Here is a 21,724-nt window from a genome sequence, read left to right as displayed (position 1 = left end):
TTTTTAAAAGTTTCTTGTACTTAGGTAGTTTTATAATTTTGTATCTGGTTACTTGGATTTGATCGTGTTATTTAATTCTTAAAGGGAAGTTTTAAAAGTTAATTGCAAAATGTTCAAATTATAAGGGTTGATTTTGTAAATATAGGCGATGTTGTTAAACAGGCGAACTTGTGAATAACTTCGCCTAGGCGAAGTTAACCGTAACTTCGCCTGTATAACTTCGCCCCTATATAAAGAATACTTAAAGTCATTCGTTCATTATTTTCATTATCAGCGAACTTATTCCGAAAATTCCAGCGAACTTATCCGATAAACAAGCGATCTTGTCTTTCGATTTCATCTTTGTTCTTTTTCTCAGTTTCCGTTACCGATTCAAGGTTCGTAGTGTCGTCATAGCTAATAATCTTTGTCATTGGTGTTTTATCAAAGGACGTGTCGAACCGTTACGAAACCTCGGACCGTCGGATTTTTGAAACCATTTTCCAAGCTTGTTTTTATGTGTTCATGAGCAAACTGATCGTCCGGATTTCCTTAATATCTTGTGTTTGGGAGTTCTTAATCGTCAAAATTGACCGAAACACCAGATTTTCAATGTTGAATCGACCTTACTGTCGCCGTTTCAGATTCAGGCGAACTTAAGGTTTAGGCGAAGTTGTCCGTAACTTTGCCTAAGGCTCAACTTCGCCTGAGGCGATGTTGTGGTGAGGCGAAGTTATCATTAACTTCGCCTGGACCTTTTAATTTTTTTTAATAATTAGACGAACTTAAAGATGAAGCGAAGTTTTCCCAACTTCGCCCCAACTTTAACTTCGCCTATACAGATTTTATCACAACTTCGCACATGGTAACAAGCGAACTTGTGATACGCCTTAACGTTTATCTAACTTGGTTCGTTTGTTGCAGATATGGCTGCAGTAGCAGGTGCTGGAGGTGCTGGAGGTGACGATGGAGATAATCAGAGGCAATTCTTCCCGGGTCAAAACATGTATATCATCTTAGACCCGGAAGCGAGCGGTGTTGAGGATTACCGCGAGATAATCACATTCCTCATTCGCTCGAGGATATTCCACGCTATCACTACGACTCTGCCGATTTCCTTACCCAATATCGAGGATTTCTGGCAGACTGTGGAATACGATTGCCGCGTTGAGCCCCCGGTTATGCGAGCAACCGTCAACAATCAGGAGGTTCAGTTCTCATCTGAACAAATACGGGTGGCTTTACGTTTCGGTGAGGAGACTAGGGATGACCCTACAGAGTTTGTGGCTCCGTTCCGTGATGGAGCGTTTCTCCGAATGGGCTATTCTGGTCCATTAGGTGATACTCAGAGGAGGAAGGGTTTCCTACTCAATCAGTGGCGCTTCCTCATGCACGTAATGATTGTCTGCATGTCAGGGAGGAAGGCGGGCACTGACGGAATGGGTGCGACCATGCAGTCCGCAATGACTGCTCTGACTTATAACAAACATTATAGCTTCAGTCAGATGGTCTTTTATGAGATCGATAGACAGAGGAGAGCGATGGCTCGTGAAAGGTTCATCATGTATCCAAGATTCATTCAGATGATCTTGAATCATGTTGCTCCCACGTTGCCTCAACGACGCCCAATACGATACGTGGAGAGTGTGAGCAAACGTATCTTCGCTCAATGCCGCACATCCAGTGCGAGGAGCAAGCCTGAACTGCGTCCAAGGCATACTCCACTGTTTGGGTATTTAATCAACCCGGAGTATGTTCCTGCTACTGGGGATGAGTTCAGAGACCCTCAACCACGATAGGTATGAGCACCTCGAGATGTCCTTGCTGTGCCTGTTGTGTCGGCTGAGGAGGATCTAGACCTTGATGCTGCATTTGGCGGCCAAGGATTCTTCGACATGGACCGGTTTGATCCGCAAGAAGAGGTGCAGGTCTCTGCTGCACAGGTTCGGGAAGTGAATGTTACTAGAGCAGCTACGACGGTGGCTGACTCAGATCTTGATGATGTTATGGATGAGGCGAGAAGGATGTTGGTGACTCGAGAGAGGACGTTAGGGAAGAGAAAGAGGACAGTTGATGATACTGAGTCAGAAGAAGAAGAAGAGGATATTCACAAGTTGATTAGACGTTCAAGACGGGAAAGGACAGGTGCAGGTATGGGAGCTGGAGAGACTTCAAGAGTTATATGTTTCGCTCCATCCGCACTGTCAGGCATGTCGATTGTTCCTACATCTGTACAAGTTACAAGTTTAAGCGCCGCGGAAGTTCCCGTGGTGGCTACATCAGCTGTCGGCATCCCATCCATCACACTACAGATGACGACTCCGGAGATTGTGTCTTTACCACCTCCAACGCTTACTCCTTCAGAGGTGGTGGCACAATTTGTAGAGTCGACAGTCGTTGCAACTGCAGGGTTGTCGGTCACGATACCACCTGCGGTTACGTCCACAACTGCTTCTGATGTCCCGGTTACATTCGAGATCCCTGCTGAGTATACTCAAGACACATCTAACATGAGGTTTGATTTTGATGCAACCCTCTCAGACTCGGAGAGAATAGCTGCACTTGAGCGGGTCGTGGCTGAACAATCAAGGGTGAATCTTGTCCAGACCCAGGCTATTCAGCGCCTTGTAGCAGAGAATCAACTACAGTCGTCCCTCCTGATTGAACATGGGAGAATTATAGATGCTATGAAGGAGTTCTTGGCATCTCAGGGGGAGACAGGCTGTAAAGGCGACGAGTTAAGGACAAAGAAGAGGAATGACAGAGACGATGATCCCAATGCATCTAAAGGTGCAGGTGGTGAGTTGCTAAGAACTACTCAAGCTCTTGGGACTTCCACAGCTCAGGGGGAGTCTGCAGGTGCAGTTGGTGGTGATGAGGTGGTGATGGTTGATGATGAAGATGATGTGATTGATGCTTTGAAAGAATTAGATGATGATATGTTTAGTGATGATGTGTTGTTTGATAATGATGTGCTGCCTATTGAGGAGATTGAGAAGATTGGCGAACAGATTGTGATTGAAGAAGATGTTGAAGAAGGTGAAATAGTAGAAGAAAATGTTGAACACGAGATCCCAGATATTGAGAAAACAGATATGGGTAATGAGACAGTAATCGATGAGACTGAATGGGAAGAGCAGCCTAGGTGGAAGGAAGGCTATGCTCAGTGGTTCGTCAAAACGAAGAAACCAGCGGTCCCTACAATGTTTAAGAAGAGTTACAATATTAAAGGCTATGCTGAAGCGAAGAAAGGGATTATTTGCTGGATCTATGATGAGCAGTTGAAGCTCTTTGTGATTAAACGATATGATGGGATCCAATACTTTAAGAGAACGTTGAGATCTCTCAATACATTGCCTGAATGTGAGGTGAAGGATTTGGCTAGATTGGGGCTGATTAATAGAAGCGACGACAACATGGCGAGAGTTATTGGGAAGATCGTGTGGAAAGAAAGTATTAAAGAAAAGAAGTTTGAGTTATTAAAGCCACAGAAGGGAAAGCTAGTGGAAGATAAAGAAAGGGGAATGAGAGCAGATGGCAAGCCATGGATGGTAATGAAGTACAAACCGATCCGATGCATTAAAGAGGTTCCAATGAAGACTATGCCTCAAGATGTGTTGAAGAATCTTAAATGGTGGTATGTTGATTGCCAGACTGCTGAAGCGGTGATGGAAGACGAGGATGAACAAGAGCTCCTAAGAGTTTACGATCCGATGCATTTGGTAAACTTATCGCAAGCTGATCTGAAGGTGCTTAATGAGAAGAAAATCTTTTATATTCCTGCTTGGAAGGATGAAGCGAGGAAGTATCAAAGAGTTGTGTCAGTTTGTGTTAGAGAAGGAGTGCATGCGTGAAGATATAAGATTGAAGATTACAAGACAATCGCTTAAAGATCAAGATATGAAGCTACTGCCAAGGGGGAGTCTGTTGGTGCATAATGTCAGTAGTTCATAGTCTAGTGTCTGTAATCGAGTCTGTAATGTTTAATTATGTTTGGTATGTTTAAGCGAAGTTACTGACAAGTTCGCTTAACAGGCGAACTTGTTAGTCAAGCGAAGTTATGGACAACTTCGCCTGAACATGCCAGGCGAAGTTGTAGTGTATTTATAGTCCTAGGTTACGGCTTGGTTTGTAATCGTGGTTTTAAGTTCGTGTCAGTAGTTCGAGTTCATTGTAACGTGAGGACGAGAGTCTGTAACAGTGATATTACATCACGTGTTTGAGTTATAATATATAACGTGTGTTCGTTTCGTGTGTTCGAGTGATTCGTGTTCTATACTCGTAACGATCTACGCAGGGATTCCGCACCTGAGTAGACCGAGATATCTCGTGCGATCCGTCCAGGGAACCTACAAAACGTGTTAAACGTATTAATTATATTTTTATACCATTGGGCTTCGTTAAAGATTCTAAAATATAAGTGTTATGATAATTATATATTTAAACGTTTAAACTAGTTGTTTTCTGAATCCTCGTTAAAATGTATATATGAATATATATTAAGTATAAAAATTATTTTTGATAAGGTATTAAAAGTATAAGTATTTATAAAAGATCATATTTTATATGATTATTATTATTTATTAATTATTCTTTATTATTTACAATATGTATTTAAAAACGAATCTCTTCTAATGGTGAAAATATATATAAATATATTAAATGTATTTTATTTTAAAATAATTATTTAAAACAAACCTTTCTATATAATCTATTGAAAATTGTGAATACTTAGTTATTTAAGTATTTTGTTTATAATTATAAATTTATTAAAGATAAGCTATTTATTATAAAATTAATAAATAAAATTGATAATAAGTCTAAGTAATATTTAACTTTCGTAAGAATACACTCGATCATCAATTCTCGAGTCTCTATCTAGTTTTAGGTTCGTTATTGGATTCATATTTATTCCCGTAATTGTTATAAGTAGGATTCTTGTTGGTGATTCCCAAAGAGTGTGATTATCGCTTTCTTGTCGTATTCATTCCCGTTTGGCTTATTTGATCAGGTGAGTTTATCATCCCCCTATTTCACTAAATTTTCTTATCGTTTTGGGGACATATGCGTACGTATCCGTATTTCATACTATATATATAAATCAAACAAATGCATACGTGTAAATTTTGAGTGATTTAATCAAACATACGTGTTATATTCTTGTGGTAATATTCATTCATTCGTATATGGTGTTGATATTCAATCATTCGTATATTCGGAGATGTCCGACGTATTCCCATGTATTGGGTTCTCATGCTATTGACCAACGCCCAATTCGCTTGGCAACGGTCTACATACTTTTTTATGGTTTGATTATATTTATTGCACTTATCACGTTATGCTTATTTATATTGTTGTGTCAAAACTGATGATATTCTCACTCAACTTTATGTTAACAAACTCCATTTTCTACGCATATGCAGGTTGGTTGAAGTTGAAGTATGGATATTTAGAAAGACCTTAGGTTTTAATGAAGACAAACACGGATTTAAACTTATTATATTTATTTACTTGGATAGCTTTGTTGTATTGGGATATTGTGTGTATATTTGAAATAAAATAGTTAATGAGATATTGTCACTCTTATATTATGATAGTATCTGCAAGCTGTGAGCAAACGGATCACGCCCCGACATTTATGCCTTAGGTTGGGGTGTGACAAACAGTACAGTAATAGTAATGCGTTTAAACAATCAAATAAAGGCCCACATAATTTTCTATCATGCAACCTAAACAATTAAACAATTAAGCTATAGCTACCTAGAACGCTATGTCTAATGTCCTATTTTATAGCCACGGCTCTAATACCAATCTGTACCACCCCAGCTTTAGCGGAAACGCCCAAGTGTGACGTACAGTTTGTTCAAACACACGTTAAACTATTTGGTGACCATAATAACATTAATTCATTTCAAGCAACATGTAAAACAAGTTTGAATGTAAGAATACAAATACAAATCAACACCACAATCATAATAATAGCTTGTTTATTTGAAAAACCTAGAAACTAATTGTCTTCCAATACTTCATCCTCTAATCACGATAAATGTAACATATGTATAAAATAATGTCAACTATCTACATAGGTGATGAGTTCCCACAGTTTTATATAAATACATAAAAATCATATAATTCATGGACAAGTGATAAACGAGCAAATAAAGTCCTTTCCAATTGGTATCAACCAACGTACTTGGATAATGATGAGTGGGTAAAAGAATGCGTTTTAATGTCTAATATCGTGTGTTTTAGCTATTTACATATATCGAACACGATTACTTTGAGATCTTTTATGATTGCAGGTGTGTTGGTGCTTAATGGAGCTTAATGGAAGCTATTGGGATGATACTTGAAAGTTAAAACAAAGATGAACGAGGCCGATAGTCAAGATATGGAGAAAAAATGAAGACCATACAGGCCGTAAATTGTGCTGTCTGGACCGAAATTTGTGGTCCTTTCAGGAAAGAGAGGCCGCATGCAGGGGCGCAGATCAGTGAATTTTGGTAAAGGAGGCCGCAAGTTGCGGCCCTCGGAGCACAAATTGCGGCCTAGTTCGTAAAAAGACTCGGATTTTAGGTTTTTGCCTCCATATATAAATATAACCTTAGGGTTACGAAAAGTGGACTTCTCCCAGCCGTTTTTGGGTATTAGGAAGCCATTTTCCACCATCCTAACACCTACCAATCACCACAACCATCCACGCTTTCATCCTTCTACACCATAATCAAGCTAGTCAAGATGAAGATGCAAGGCTAAAGCTTCTGTGACCATCTCCGGGAGTAGGGTTGTGTTTGTAAGCAATACATTTTCGTATTTTGAACCTTAATATGGATGTTTGTTTGTGCATTCAACATTTTTTCATAATTAAATGTTTTGTGATTTTATCGGTTAATTGGTTTGTGGTCATCAACTTTTAGGATTAGGTTCTTAGAGTCATTGACCCGTTTATCTCTAGCCATTAAATCACTTACATTTATCAAACCCTAAAATTGGTAATCAGTTAGGTTATTATTCAACTAAGCCAATTGTTCGGATTAAGTTCTGACGATCAGCAAGGTCAAATATCTAGTCTTTTGATTATAGGTGTAAGCAAACGAGTTTTCCAAATAAGTTTAGTCAACTGGTCTAGTTGCTTCACAACCTGAAACCTGGAGTTTGGTTACTTTTCTTTTAAATTGTTTTACAACCAAATTAATTGCCAAACCGCTTGACATCATTTGTCCACCTAGTTTAATTAATTAGTGAACAATGAACTATAGTAGCACTTTCCATTGATTACCTGTGGATTCGACACCTTACTTGCCCTAGCTAGTAAAGGTAATTTGTAAATGTTTTTGATTGACCTTTCAACATTGATCAAAATGGCGCCGTTGCCGGGGAATCAACCCGTAAAGTGCAAGTTTAGTTTGTTAGTCTAGTTTAGTTTAATTTTAACTTCAGTTTTTATTTCTTTTTCTTTGTTGATTTTACTCGGGGTTTTGTGTTTTCGTGTGCGCAGTAATCTTTCAGGTTGATGCATGCAATGTACTCTCAAGATAAAGAGCCGTTACAGTTCGATCCAGAAATAGAAAAGACAGCGAAAAAAATCAAGCGGTCAAAAGAAACGGTGAATCCTCAATGTCGAAAGAAGAAGATATGAACCATCAGGAGCCTTACCCAATCCCACCTGTGTTTCAACCCGGAAACCAAGGCCCACCTCCTAATCAAGAACAACCCCGACCACAAAACATTTCACAAGACCATCTGCTCAATGATTACCACCACTAAACTAGCCCATTAACCGAACTCGTAGAGCTCAAAGACAGTATCACATGAGGGATGATCGGTCAAACCACCATAATTTTAGGGTGTGGTTGATTTTGAGAGAGAGAACAATAGAAGAAGGGGATTTTATGATTTTGAGGAATTTGAGGATTAGGAGGAATTGGAAGACAAACCTAGGGGTCGGTATTATCAAAGAGAACAACAACAACAACCACCACGTAACCAAACACCTGAACCAGTATAGCAACCAAGAAACCACAGGCCACGAAGAAGACCAATTGTGCAGGAACCACAGGTTCCTAAGTATGAGTTTGATGATGGGGTCCTGCGAGCATTTTTTCCATCACTAGTTCGGGGGGTTCAAAGCCATTTCATCCCACAAGTGGCCACGAACCCATTACCCATCATTATTCCAGTCAGAGAAGGGATAACTTTTTCATTAAGGCAAAGCAGTTTAACCGGAATGCCTGGGTTCTATGGAAAAGCCACAGAGGAACCATATCTGCATTTGAGTGAGTTTAACTCGATATGTGCTACCATCTCAAGCCAAGGGTTTAATGCGGATGACGTAAAAATGGTGGTGTTTCAGTATAGTTTGAAGGATGCAGCAAAACAGTGGTTTTTATCGTTGCCTTCAGCTAGCATTTACACGTGGCAAGATTAGGCTCAGCAGTTTCTAGATGAATATTATACGCCACAAAGAACTTCAAAAGCCCGCACTGCTATCAGAAACTATCAACAACGAATGAGCAAATCGTTTCATGAGGCTTTCACGAGATTTAAGTTGTTGTTGAGAACATGTCTGCATCACGGAATAGCTTTGTGGGAATTAATTAAAGGTTTCCATGATGGTTTGCCGACTAATGATGTGCGAGATCTCCAATCTACCACTAATGGATCTTTTCTAAAAAATGATGAAAATATAGACCGGGGACACCTTGAAAAACATGCTATGAATTCTAAGACACAATCCCAGTCGAACAGAATGATAAAGAGGTCGGTGGTGAAAGCAGTAGACAGTGGAAGTTCAGATGATTGGATGGCAAGGCTAGAAAAGAAGCTGGATCAGTTAATGGTTGCTGGTACGAAAGAAAAAGGGGAATCGGGAAAGGCATATCCAGTTTGTGAACAATGTGGTGATTTGGGGCACGATGTGGCAAGTTGTGGACTTGTGGAAGAGTTGGAAGATGGAGAGGAAGAAGAGGTGAATTTCGTGCAAGGAGAGAAAAGGTATAATAATAATGGTAATATGAACTCTAACATCTACCACCCGGGCCTTAGAAACCACCCTAATTTCAGCTATGGAAACCCGAATACTCAGCAAAACCCAAATTTCCAAAGCAATACTCAGAGAACAGAACAGAATATCATTCGAATCAAACGCAGTATGGGAACAGTGCAAGTAATAATCAGAGTGGCTATAATCAGAGAGACTTCGGGGAGTACAATAAAGGCTATCAAGGGAGTCATAAACAAGGCCAAGTAAATTCTGGGGGTAATAAAGAAGAGTCACTCAAGGCTGATCAGGAGGCTCAGAATAAAAGTGAGAATCAGATATTAGAGCTCCAAGAAAAAGCTAATACCTCGAGGGATAAACAGGTGAGTCAGCTCACGGAAGAAGTGGCGAGTTTGAAAACAAATCCATCAAAGCTACCGAGTGATACCTTGAAGAACCCAAGTCATCAAAGCAGTAGTTCATTCAACTCCAAAAATGCACACGTTAGTGCCATAACCATTGAAGATAATGTGGAGAATGACACCGTTGAAGAATTTGAAACAGGGGCCCACTCATCCCCATTCAGAATGGGGAATTCAAGACTATCAAGGCACTTGGTGATTATGGTGCGAGTGTAAGTGTTCTACCTGGGAGTGTGTATGACCGGTTTGAGTTTGGACCTTTACAAGAAGCTGACACCACCTTGGTTTTAGCTAATTTCTCTCGAAGACGGCCCAGGGGAAGTTGGTTGGTGTCGTGGTAAAGGTTGGTGATTTTTACTATCCTAAAGACTTTCTTGTTCTTGATTATGCACCAGCGAAGAATGAAAAAGAACCTCGAGTGATATTGGGGAGACCGTTTTTGGCAACATCAAATGCTCAAATCAATTGCCAAGATGGAACAGTGTGCATGACCTTTGGTAATCGTAAGTTAATTCTAAATATATTTTCAAATTCATTTGATTATTCTTTTGAAATAAATATTCTAGGTCAGGTGCTACTAACATGTGTCTTCCTCATGTAAGCGAGGATGACACGAAAGAAGAGGGTTTTGTGTTTGATAGGTCGAAGCAGGAGAGAAAGAAAGAGGAGCTGAATGCGGTAGATATACAGAGTGAGGAGTTGGCTACTTGAGGTGATGATATCAAAGCTGCAAGGTATAAGGTGGGAAATAATAAGACGGGTGGAACGAGTAAGAAGAAACTGCCAAAGAAGGAGAAGGTAAAGAATCCACCTGGGTTTGAAAATGACCAACGAAGGTTAGCGTGTTTTGGGCCAAGGTGGGATACAATTTACCACTCTGTTGGAGAAGTAAGAAGAATGAAGTGGGGGACGGTAAGCACTACATTAGACCACCATAATCACCAAATGAGGTAACGATCTGGCTGAAGACCTTAACAAAAACTTAGCACAGACCGGGAGGCAACCCGACCTTTTATTTTGTTTTTCTTTATTTTTGTTTTTCTTTTTGCGTTTTACTTTTTGTTTGTGTTTAGAAATCATACTAAACCCTAAGTGTGGGGAAGTTCATGGTGGTCTAGGCATGATTCGGTGGAGCATATATTGTCACATCAAAGTTCTAGGAATTCGGGTCAAGTTTGCAACATTACTTATCAGCGAGACCCGTTTGACAAGAGAGATTCGAATTAGGTGCATGTGTCTCTTTCCTTTACTTTGGTTGTTAAAATATTTAACTTCCCATATATCACACTCGAATTTTAAATGAAAAATTACATTGGGGACAATGTAACGTTTAAGTGTGGGGATGCGGGATTGGATTTGAAAAGGTGAAAAATGCTAAAAATGCCCCAAATATAAAATTTTTGCACACAATGGAAAATGATAGAAAATCTGGAACTGTTTGTCAAAAATATAATAAAATAATAATAATAAATAAAATAAAAATATTAAAAATAAAAATAAGAAAATAAAATAATAATAATAATAATAATAATAATAGAACAGTAACACACTTAATTTGGGATGTGTCGGTAGACTCAACCTTTAAGAATGAAAGGACGGTTTGGTTGTTGACTTAATTGAACCTTTAATTGCTTAATTTTAGTGGGAAACATCATCGGGTTTTGTTTGTTTAGCTAAGCTTGTGTAAGGACTGGGATGAACGGTCAGGCCATACTCAAGCGTTTTGTTAGAGTTGATCACCAAAAGAAAATTTTAAAATATGAATAGACTATTGAACGATTCTTGGATAGGCTTAACGTTAGAGTATGCTAGATGGCTTGTGATATAAACATAAAGAAAAATGCTTCTAGTTTAAGTGGTTAACGCTTCATAGATGTATGGTTTTATAACTATAAATCCTATATTGATGGGATACTCTAGGGTTCGGAGACCATGGGTCTTTATGCGGTATATCATCTGGGTATTCATATCTGCTAAGTGGATTTATGAATATTAAAAGAGCTCAAAGAGTAAACCCGCAGTTTTTCTACCAAACATAAGTCATTAAACATGATCATTACGTGCTTTTAAAGTACAAATACATGATCACTACTGACTTGATCATCCACGCTGTTAGTCATATGGGGTCCTCGTGCTTGCGTCTCATTATGATTAAGAAACGGACCACACGGGACACGTCATATGTAAGCCCTACAGATAAATTCGTGCATACTCACCTATGGAGATGGACTTTGGGGTGTTGCTTGATAACGGGGGTATGCCATGTAGTGGGGACCATTTGCTAGATAGTTACCTAATTGCACCTTAATTGTATCTAATGGTCATTTTGGTAGACTTTGATGCTTAAATTTAGGTTGGGCAATAATATCCTTGATTGTATTAGCTATTACATATGGGCTTAAAATTGTACACTTTGTTGTGCAAAGTTTTGATCATCTAATTTTAAGGTCTAAGTCAAGTTAGGGTGGTCTGACTCGGTAAAACCATAATGAAGCATGGTAAGGCGGCTTTCAGGACTTTGATGTGTGGTTTCCACTTAATCATATAAACTAATGAATTTGTCACACCCTATTGGTCCCGGTAAGTATTAGGGCATGGGTTTAAGTGGATAGCAATATCGATAATAGCGGTTTTTGTGTTATATGTAATTAAATAAAATAACTTAAGCGTTTTGTAAAGACAGTTTCTGGTTTTGATTACGTTGTAAATCTTTTTCAAGACGAAAAAGGATAAGTGTGGCATGTGATGAGTGGGTAAAAGAGTGCGTTTTTAATGTCTAATATCGTGTGTTTTAGCCATTTATATATATCGAACACGATTACTTTGAGATCTTTTATGATTGCAGGGGTGTTGGTGCTTAATGGAGATAAATGGAGCTTAATGGAAGCTATTGATATGATACTTGAAAGTTAAAACGAAGACGAATGAGGCCGATAATCAAGATATGGAGAAAAAATGAAGAAGACCATACATGCCGCAAATTATGCTGTCAGGACCGCAATTTGTGGTCCTGTCAGAGGCCGCATGCTGGGGCGCAGATAATGGATTTTGGTAAAGGAGGCCGCAAGTTGCTGCCCTCGGAGCACAAATTGCGACCTAGTTCGTAAAAAGACGCGGATTTTAGGTTTTTGCCTCCATATATAAATATAAACTTAGGGTTACGAAAAGTGAACTTCCCCCAGCCGTTTTTGGGTATTAGGAAGCCATTTTCCACCATCCTAACACCTACCAATCACCACAACCATCCATGCTTTCATCCTTCTACACCATAATCAAGCTAGTCAAGATAAAGATACAAGGCTAAAGCTTCTATGACCATCTCCGAGAGTAGGGTTGTGTTTGTAAGCAAGACCTTTTGGTATTTTGAACCTTAATATGGATGTTTGTTTGTGCATTCAAAAGTTTTTCGTAATTAAATGTTTTGTGATTTTATCAGTTAATTAGTTTGCGGTCATCAACTTTTAGGATTAGGTTCTTAAAGTCATTGATCCGTTTATCTCTATCAATTAAATCACTTACATTTATCAAACCCTAAAACTGGTAATCAATTAGGTTATTATTCAACTAAGCCAATTGTTCGGATTAAATTCTGACGATCAGTAAAGTCAAATATCTAGTCTTTTGATTATAGGTGTAAGCAAACGAGTTTTCCAAATAAGTTTAGTCAACTAGTCTAGTTGCTTCACAACCTGAAACCTGGAGTTTGGTTACTTTTCTTTTAAATTGTTTTACAACCAAATTAATTGCCAAACCGATTGACATCATTTGTCCGCCTAATTTAATTAATTAGTGAACAATGAACTATAGTAGCACTTTCCACTGATTCCCTCCAGATTCAACACCTTACTTGCTCTATCTAGTAAAGGTAATTTTAAATGTTTTTGATTTACCTTTCGACATAGATTGGGTAATCGAGCAAGTAAGGTCCTTTCCAATTGGTAACAATCAATGTACTCGGATAACGAGGCCCTTTTCCACTAGATACAATGAACCGGAGTGCAAAGGGGGGCGTATGATCATACTTAATGAGGCTACCACGTGAAAGTACATTCGAGCAAGTAATCAAATAACACACAAGTCCATATAGTGAATTGTAGTTTGTAATCGAAATCATAATACTTGAATGTTGTAATAGATACATATGCTACCCCGAAACAAGAAAATACTAATATAGGGGTTGTGAAAAACTCACCTTATGAATTGAGCTAAAAAGGTAATCCGAACGCGTCGAAAAGATTGAAAATGGCAAAAGAACCAAAAGCGTCACTAAAACTGAAATGAGCTATCCGCACTAACTATGATAAATAAATAAATAAATAAATAAGAGACTTAGTCGATAATCTTACAGGGTCATTTAGAGTTAGTTAATATTTTATTAATTTTATGACTTTTGATTATTTTATTTATGCTTGAACGGAATTTTCAGTTATCATCACGATACAAGTATTTTAACGGCAAGGATATGAAGTTTAAATGTTCGAAAGACTTGAACTAAGGTTTATAAATCAAAATTATAATCAATGATTTAGCGAGATGATTTTTTAGTGAATTAAAGTTTACGATTAACATTAATAAACGGTTTTTAATTACGGTTTACGAAAACGAGGCATTCAGTTTTTAAGTGTAAAATGGTAAAATATATTTAACATTTAATTTATATAATTTTTATTTAGTTTATAATGATTTTTATAATTTTATAAGATTTTTAAATGATTATAATTAATTAATAAGGAATAATTAATTAATAAAATTTGATTTAAAAAAATGGGGTCTGACCCGAGTCTCGATGTTATAAGGTCAGCAAGTTAACCAGTTGGACTAGGTGTTATATTTGTTAAAGGTGTGTATATATATATATATACAAAACACACTATTAATAATAACAAAACACTTAACAAAAATATAGATTTTTGTTATATATATACACACACTATTAGTTTTTAATAATTTTTTTAATTAATAATAACAAAACACTTAACAAAAATATAGAAGGTTGACCTGGGTTTCGAACCCGGGTCTCATGTATGCCATAATTAGAATGTAACCAGGTGAACCAAGAAGCAGTTCAATTTAAGGTATGATAAATATTGAGTCATCTTCTTCAATTGGAACCCTAGATTTCCAATGGAAGAATCTGTCCCATGTTCGATTAAACTAGGTTAGGGGTTTCGTTTATTGAATCAAACTAATCAAATGCTTTATTAATTACCCGTTATCGTGTTGTTTTGAGGGAGAAAGAGACCTCGCCGAACGAACTTCAAAGTTAATATACGAATTGATTTAGTGTATTTTAGAGTGAAAGGAGTTTGTGAACGATTTTAGATCGAGATTATACTAGTTGGTGGAGCGTATCGACGTTAATTGTTATAATTTGATTACTCAATTTCTGGCGGTCATTACGGACATTAATCACGGTTTTGCAATGTTAATACGAAATTAATTAGTTGATTACAGTTTAAAATCAACGACCAAATTCGTTATTGAAGTTAAATGGGCAAAATCGCGTGTAATATGGCTTGAAAGAGGGTCGCCGAAGCCGCCGCCAGCTTCGCCGGATTATGTTGACGGGAAAACAGTGTTGGGTGGGCGTTTGGGATAGATTTTTATATTTTGATATATTTTAAATTAAATTTATAGTTTAGTCCCCCAAAAGTTTCATAAGTTCTTAAAACTGATTTTTATTTTAAGTTTACATATAGGCCCTTGAACTTTAAGATAGATTTTATTTATACTTTCATGATTCATAATTAAGACTTTAGGATATTTACGCATTTAACCCGTAATGCTCGATTAACGGTAAAACTTGGAATAAATCGAAAGTCATGACGTACAACCATTGGATATCAAACGCTATGAATATTTATTGATGATAATTAATAATACATCAAAAAGACCTAATGGGTCGGTTTAACGAATACAAATACAAATCAAAAATGATGAATGTGACACTATGAAATGAAGTAAATATAATTATTACCACTTTAATAGCGTTACTAGCTTATGAGTGATATGTACGTTGCGTACGGGCGTATTCCACTTAAAGTTAGGGTGTTACAGAAAATAAGGTCTAGACTTTCTCTGGACCATGACCCTGATATATAATTGCATATAATTGTGTCTTGTTTAAAAGAAAGGTGTGTGTTTTACAAAGATGTTAATAAAGGGATGTAAACAAGCCAAGCCGCTCGCGAGTAGCTCCAGGTCTAATAAAGGGAAACCGTTTGATGTGCTAAAAGTAGTCTAGGGTTCCAATTATTAACTAAATTAGATGGGTTAGACCCTAGCTCCAGAATGTAACCATGTAACCGTTTGATGTGCTAAAAGTAGTCTAATAATTATTAACTAAATTACGCTAATCTAGACACTACGTAATACTCTAGACTCTTTAAAACTCGACCAAACTACTAATCAGCAATTGAACCAATCGACTCTAGTATAGCTAAGTAAGTCTGGATATCGAACCCATGAGACTCTGTAAATTACGTTTATTAGCTAATTAGACTCAACTACAGACACAAATTATTTATTTATATTTCTTTAAGGTGGGGAGGGGGGGTTAAGTAAAATACTAATTTAAAACTATTATTAAAAACTAATTTAAGAAAATAAGTAAATTAAACGAAATGGAAGTTTGTTGATTAAATCTGATGACAATGTAAAACTACCTAGGCTAGAATCCCCTAAGTTTTAGTTGTCAATTAACCGGGAAAATATCTAGTTATGGAACTGGGATCGTAAAATAGACGCTTAAAAGAAAACCCGAAGATGACTCCTGACCCTTCTCAAGAAGACACCTATGGGTTTCTAATAAGTTTTAACGCACACCAGTTTTAAGATCAAGTTTCCATACGGTCACCTAAATAATTATGGACTAGTTCCTTTATACGAAATCCTACCTTACAGTGCGAAAATCAAATGCAATATAATATATTCAATTGACTCGATAGACAAAGTTAATCAATCAAAACTAAACGGACTCCTTACAAAGAACTAAATCTATCAATCCTGATCAACAAAGACCTACCAATAACCTAGCACCTTACAGCTATTTAGGTTAGCAGCATACTTAGGTTTATTTAATTAAATAATATTATTCCTATGATCTTATTCGAAATCAATCATAAAATAATCAAAAGCACATAGTAGATAACCTAATAGCATCCTATCATAATGACAAACGATAATCAAGACAACTATGGAATAATAAAACTCAATAAACAACCCTAAGTATCCATATGCATCAATTTAATATAATTAAACCTATTACTAGTTCATAAAACCATAACGATAAATAAATCCCAAGTCAAAATCAAACATCAACAAAGGTTCATCGCGTGCCTAGGCAGTCTATAATGCTTAGCCTAGCATTATAAAATCAAACAAAACAATGATAAAAGAAATCATGGTGAAAAAGAATGTAAACGGAAGAAAATAGGTGATAAAACCCGTAGTCTTCATTCTTTATCAAGGAGCACTTCACTGGCTGATTCCTAGCCTTCAAACCCGTCAAAATATTCAATCCTAAGCTTCACGAAACTCCAGATTCGGCTCTGGTTCACAGGGTATGCTTGGGATTAAGTTTAGGGGTGTTTATATAGGCATTCTAGGCCCAAAACAGGTAAAAAAGCAAGAAAATTCGTGAAAAAGGGTGCCCAGGGCGCCACGCGACGGCATTTTGCCCTCCTGGTCGAGCGGCGCTGCAGGCTAGGGAGTGTAGGCTGACCAATCTGGTCCAGTTCAATTCTGATGCTCCGGTTCTCCGGTTTGGATTGTTTTAGCTCGTTTTTCGCTCTTTTTAACCAAGATCAACCTCCAAAACCTACATTATTCAAATATGTTTGTAATATAAAAATTCTAATAAAAACCAAACAAAAATTAATAAAATATTATGTAAAATGTACATGGGATTTATATATATTTAGCATATTATCACCGTTGTATATAAAAAACTATGTTATACTTTAAATCATTCAAGGTTTATGCTATACCCCCGACTAGGGTTTAAGCCATATAATAGAATAACTTAAGCGAACCCCTATATATGGATACTTGGAGTTTAATCCCTAAGGTTGATCGAGAAGCACTTCTACTCTACTTCATGTATCGGGGATCAAATCGCCAGAACTTCGGCGCTTGGGACTCCTTGGCACACTTACCGAGGTTTATTGTGTGTGTGTGTGTGTGCATGAAGGTGTTATGAGATGCAAATGAAATCAGTGTCATGCCCCCTCCCCACACCCCTTTACAGGCGAGTTTTGGGTTCCGTTGCGTATCGTGATGGGTCCGTGGGCAAGCCGTCGTAATACACGATGCCGCCCATGACTTCGCCGCATGCAACGCGCCGCCGAGTCATTCACTACATGGCTCGATGACTCGCTATGTGTCGACAGGTGGTTCGACACGTGTCTCTGATTACTTAACGTGATCATCGCATATCGCGATGACCCAATTGGTGGAGCCGTCGAGTAGTGCAACACCGCCCAAGATTTAGATATTTCTCAATCCGGTTGCACATCGTGATGGGCTTGAGCTTGGTCTGGTGCGATGCGCGATGGACTAGCAGATTTGGTTTTTCTCATTTTTCTTGCTGATTCTTGTTTGACATATTTGGGGTGTTGGTTCCTAATTATTTTGGTAACATTTTGGTCCTTCAACTTTTGAAAACTCATAAAAGTTAATCAAAATTTTTAGGATGTTAAACCAGGGGAAGGGATGAATACGAGCTCCGCAAATGTATTCACCATTTTCTTTGGTTAGCTTTAATTTATGATATTTGATTTGTTTATTATAAGTGTCTTGTGAGTGTTTATATATCCATGCCTTCTGGGTGACGCTATTGCTAGCAAACTGTAGAATTTTTTTTCAGATAATTGTATTTCTTAGGGGGTGTTTTGGGATTCCTTATTTTACCTCCTTATAACTTTTCAGTAAATTAATAAGTTATAAAAGTGTATCTTATTAACTTTTCCCTCTCACATCAAAAGCAATCTAAAACACCTTATTTTTTTCAATAAGTTAATAAGTTATACGTTGGAGAAAATAAGCAATCCCAAACACCCCCTTATTAAACTCAAAATTATTACAGCAGAGTCGCGGGCAAACAGACAACAAGCTGCATTGCAATCCTATTTTGGATAGCAAAGCCATGTATTGCAGCCTCAGATGTCATCATCGTTCAGCAAAAAAGACATATATTAAGGAACCAAGGCCAACAAAAAAGACAAGTTATTAAAGAACAAGGACCATACTGAAATCACATGACAATATCGTAATATTGTTGGACACATGAAAAATGAGGTTAAAAGAATTACTAATATAATTATAAAATATGTTTAAGAAAATCAATAATCCAAATATTCGGTCCTGTAGTTAACATACTTACACTGGTATTGATCAAACGAAGCAAGTGATTCTTTAAGCCATATGGAGCTAAAGATCATTGCAAGAGATCAAGAAAAGCCTTAGGTGAATCAAGAGAATGATGGCATGCGTGAAGTTGAAGACCAGCCTATTTTAAGTAGGAAATTAGGGGGTCAGTCGGGTACAACAAACCAGGGGGGTTGATTGTTGGCTCAATTGTTGTTCGGACCCATGAATATGCCCAACCAAGAATTAAAAGGAGCTATTAAATGGTTGCTTAATGACCAAGTAGGGTTATTAGGTATTAGTTAATTTAGAGTTAACAATATAAAATAGGGGCAATCGAGTTAGGGTTTGTCAACAAGATGATTAGATGCAACCAAGTTAGGGTTCATTAAGAGAAAAACCGAGTCAGGGTTCGAGAGTTTGAATCAGTTTTGAGTTATACTTTCTAATTAATATAAACAAGAGTTAGTTGTGTAGTTAATATTTGTTTATAGATCGGGACTTGAAAAACTTTATAACATAAAACCAAAACGCTAGCGTAAACCTATCTCGTTCATTGTGGCGAGGGAACCTAGGAATAAAATAATGTCGAGCACGTAAACAACAAAATATTCATGTTAAAACGTTGTTTAAAATAAAAATGCTGCAATGACAAAATAGAAAATTTTTAAATCATCATATTTTAAATTTTAAAGGTTGTAAAAGGAAAAAAATTACCATAAAAATAAAAATTTTGAAGCGATCTCGACAACGTTTACTTTTTTGCTTCGATGACTTAAATATTATTACGCGCAACTCCGTATTAAACGAAATCTAGACCGAAATGTAGATAACTATGAGCACATCGCAATAGTATATTCAGAATTTTATAAAATCATCTTTAAAGTTGTAAGAGAACAAAATTAAAAAGCTATTGTCTCTTGCGATTTATGGCTTGATCAACACTACTGAACAAAAACACAAAGCTACTATCACATGCTAGGTACTTCCGGTCTAATCGCCACTTAGTCACGATCTTCTCACCAAGGCCTACGCCACCAACTTATGTTAAGTTAACAACTTTTATTCAACGCTATTAAATAGTAAAGGATCAAAATCTAACATATATATGTTTATTATTTTCTGGTGTTACCAACATCACATGTTAAAACATTAACAAGAAAAACTTGATATTAAGAGACATGTGCTATAACATCTTGAATGAGAGAACCAATATTGGAATACGATGAACCACCCTCCATCACCGTCGATATGCTATTCTCACTAATCTTTTTCACTTTCATTCTAACCGTATCATCCTCCATCACCCGCCTTATCCCTCTTTCTATCTCCTCTGCCGTGACTGTAATCGTTTCCACTGCTGGGTTAAACAAATCCCTTTTATAATCTAGTTTGATCTCCACCGCTGATTCCAACTCCACCACCATTTCAAACGCATTGAGCTGTTGCTCGGCATACAAAGGCCAAGTAGCCACTGGTACACCGAACCATAAACTCTCCAACAACGAGTTCCACCCACAGTGGGACACGAACCCTCTGACTGCACGGTGACCTAGCACTGCCACCTGTGGGGCCCACCCAATGACTTTTCCAATCCCAACAGTTCGCTCTAGAAACCCTTCCGGCAAGACCACTCCACGATCCTCATAGTCTCCGATGACTTTAGACTTTTTATAGGGACCATAGGAAACGGTGACCGCTCTGCTCTAAACCACGTGCTATCTCCTTCACTTGAACTTCCTCAAAAGTACTGCCCATACTCCCAAAACACAAGAACACAACCGAGGAAGGCGGTTGATTATCCAACCACGTGATGATATCATCCTCTAATGGTTTTTTGGCACCGGAACCACCTTCTAGGTTGAGTATGGGTCCCACTGGATACACCGGCGGGATGGTGGAGTCAGATAATAACGACTCGATTGCGTGTGTTTCCAATTCCAAGAACGAATTTACAATTATTGCTTTGACCTCTCTCAGTCTTCGGGCTGTTGACAGAACAAAGTCCAGAGTTTCTCTAGTCTGAACCACGGCTGGAAAGACCTTTGTTGGCACCGGTTTAACAAACGTTGGAACTGGTATCTCGGTGTCCAAGTGGCTCAACTTGATAACATCTTGGTTCTGTTCATCACATAGTGTTTGAATATGTAACTGAAACCCAAGAAAAGCAGCATTAGAGGTGAAGAACACGTATGTTGGAACGTCAAACTCATTAGCCACATCTATCATGCAAGTGCAAAACATGTCGATCACAAACCCTGCGACTCGACCTGAACCCGATTGACTTATCATGTCGGCCACGATGTTTCTAACAAATTTGCAGTGACTCTTGATGAATTCATTGAAGGAAGTCAGGGGATCTTTTGAGTTACTCGGTGAGATTTCTTCTTGAGGGAGTTCAATAAAGGATATTCGATCCGTACTGGTTTCCGCTAATATTGATCCGATGTAGGCGGTGCTAGAGCTAGAACTTGGGCCAGGAGACTTGATGACGATGACGGTTATGGAGAGACGTTGGTCTCGATTCACTAATAACTTTGCGATCTCGATGGTTGACATGATATGACCAAGGCCAGGAGCAGGGATGAATACGAGCTTGCAACGGTATTTGCCATTTTTGTTTTGGTTTGTTTGATGTTTGATCTTATTAATTTATGTGCTTGTGAAACTTATATCCACAAGGATACTTTTGTATATCACATAGAGTCCAAGAGTGGGGGGCAGATAGAAACTTTAAATGTGGTCTTCAATATGCAATAATGAAGATAAAAGAGATAAGTTAGAGGCTGAGAGCCATTCAATCTTCTTTTGTAGAGTCGTCTGCATTTCACATCACAACTTTTTCCACGGCATAGACTTAACACATAAAATAAGTCAAGAGCCATAAGTTACCTAGGGTGTGCGCGGCGCGGTTTTGGGCAAAAACTAAACAGAAAACCAAATTTGCGGTTTTCTTATTTTTCAAAATAATTCGGTT

General features: G+C 37.7%; 1 pseudogene; it reads right to left on the bottom strand.

The window, feature by feature from the left end:
• Positions 1-19,919: 19,919 nt before the first annotated feature.
• LOC143617855 (anthocyanidin 3-O-glucosyltransferase 2 pseudogene) lies at positions 19,920-21,368 on the bottom strand (annotated as a pseudogene).
• Between the last annotated feature and the right edge of the window lie 356 nt (positions 21,369-21,724).

This window comes from Bidens hawaiensis, unplaced genomic scaffold (assembly GCF_021521415.1).
Source record: "Bidens hawaiensis isolate Kalapana, Puna unplaced genomic scaffold, B.hawaiensis_p1.1 tig00059356_1, whole genome shotgun sequence".
Classification (NCBI taxonomy): Eukaryota; Viridiplantae; Streptophyta; class Magnoliopsida; order Asterales; family Asteraceae; genus Bidens; species Bidens hawaiensis.
This window is presented reverse-complemented; position numbering and strand designations above follow the sequence as displayed.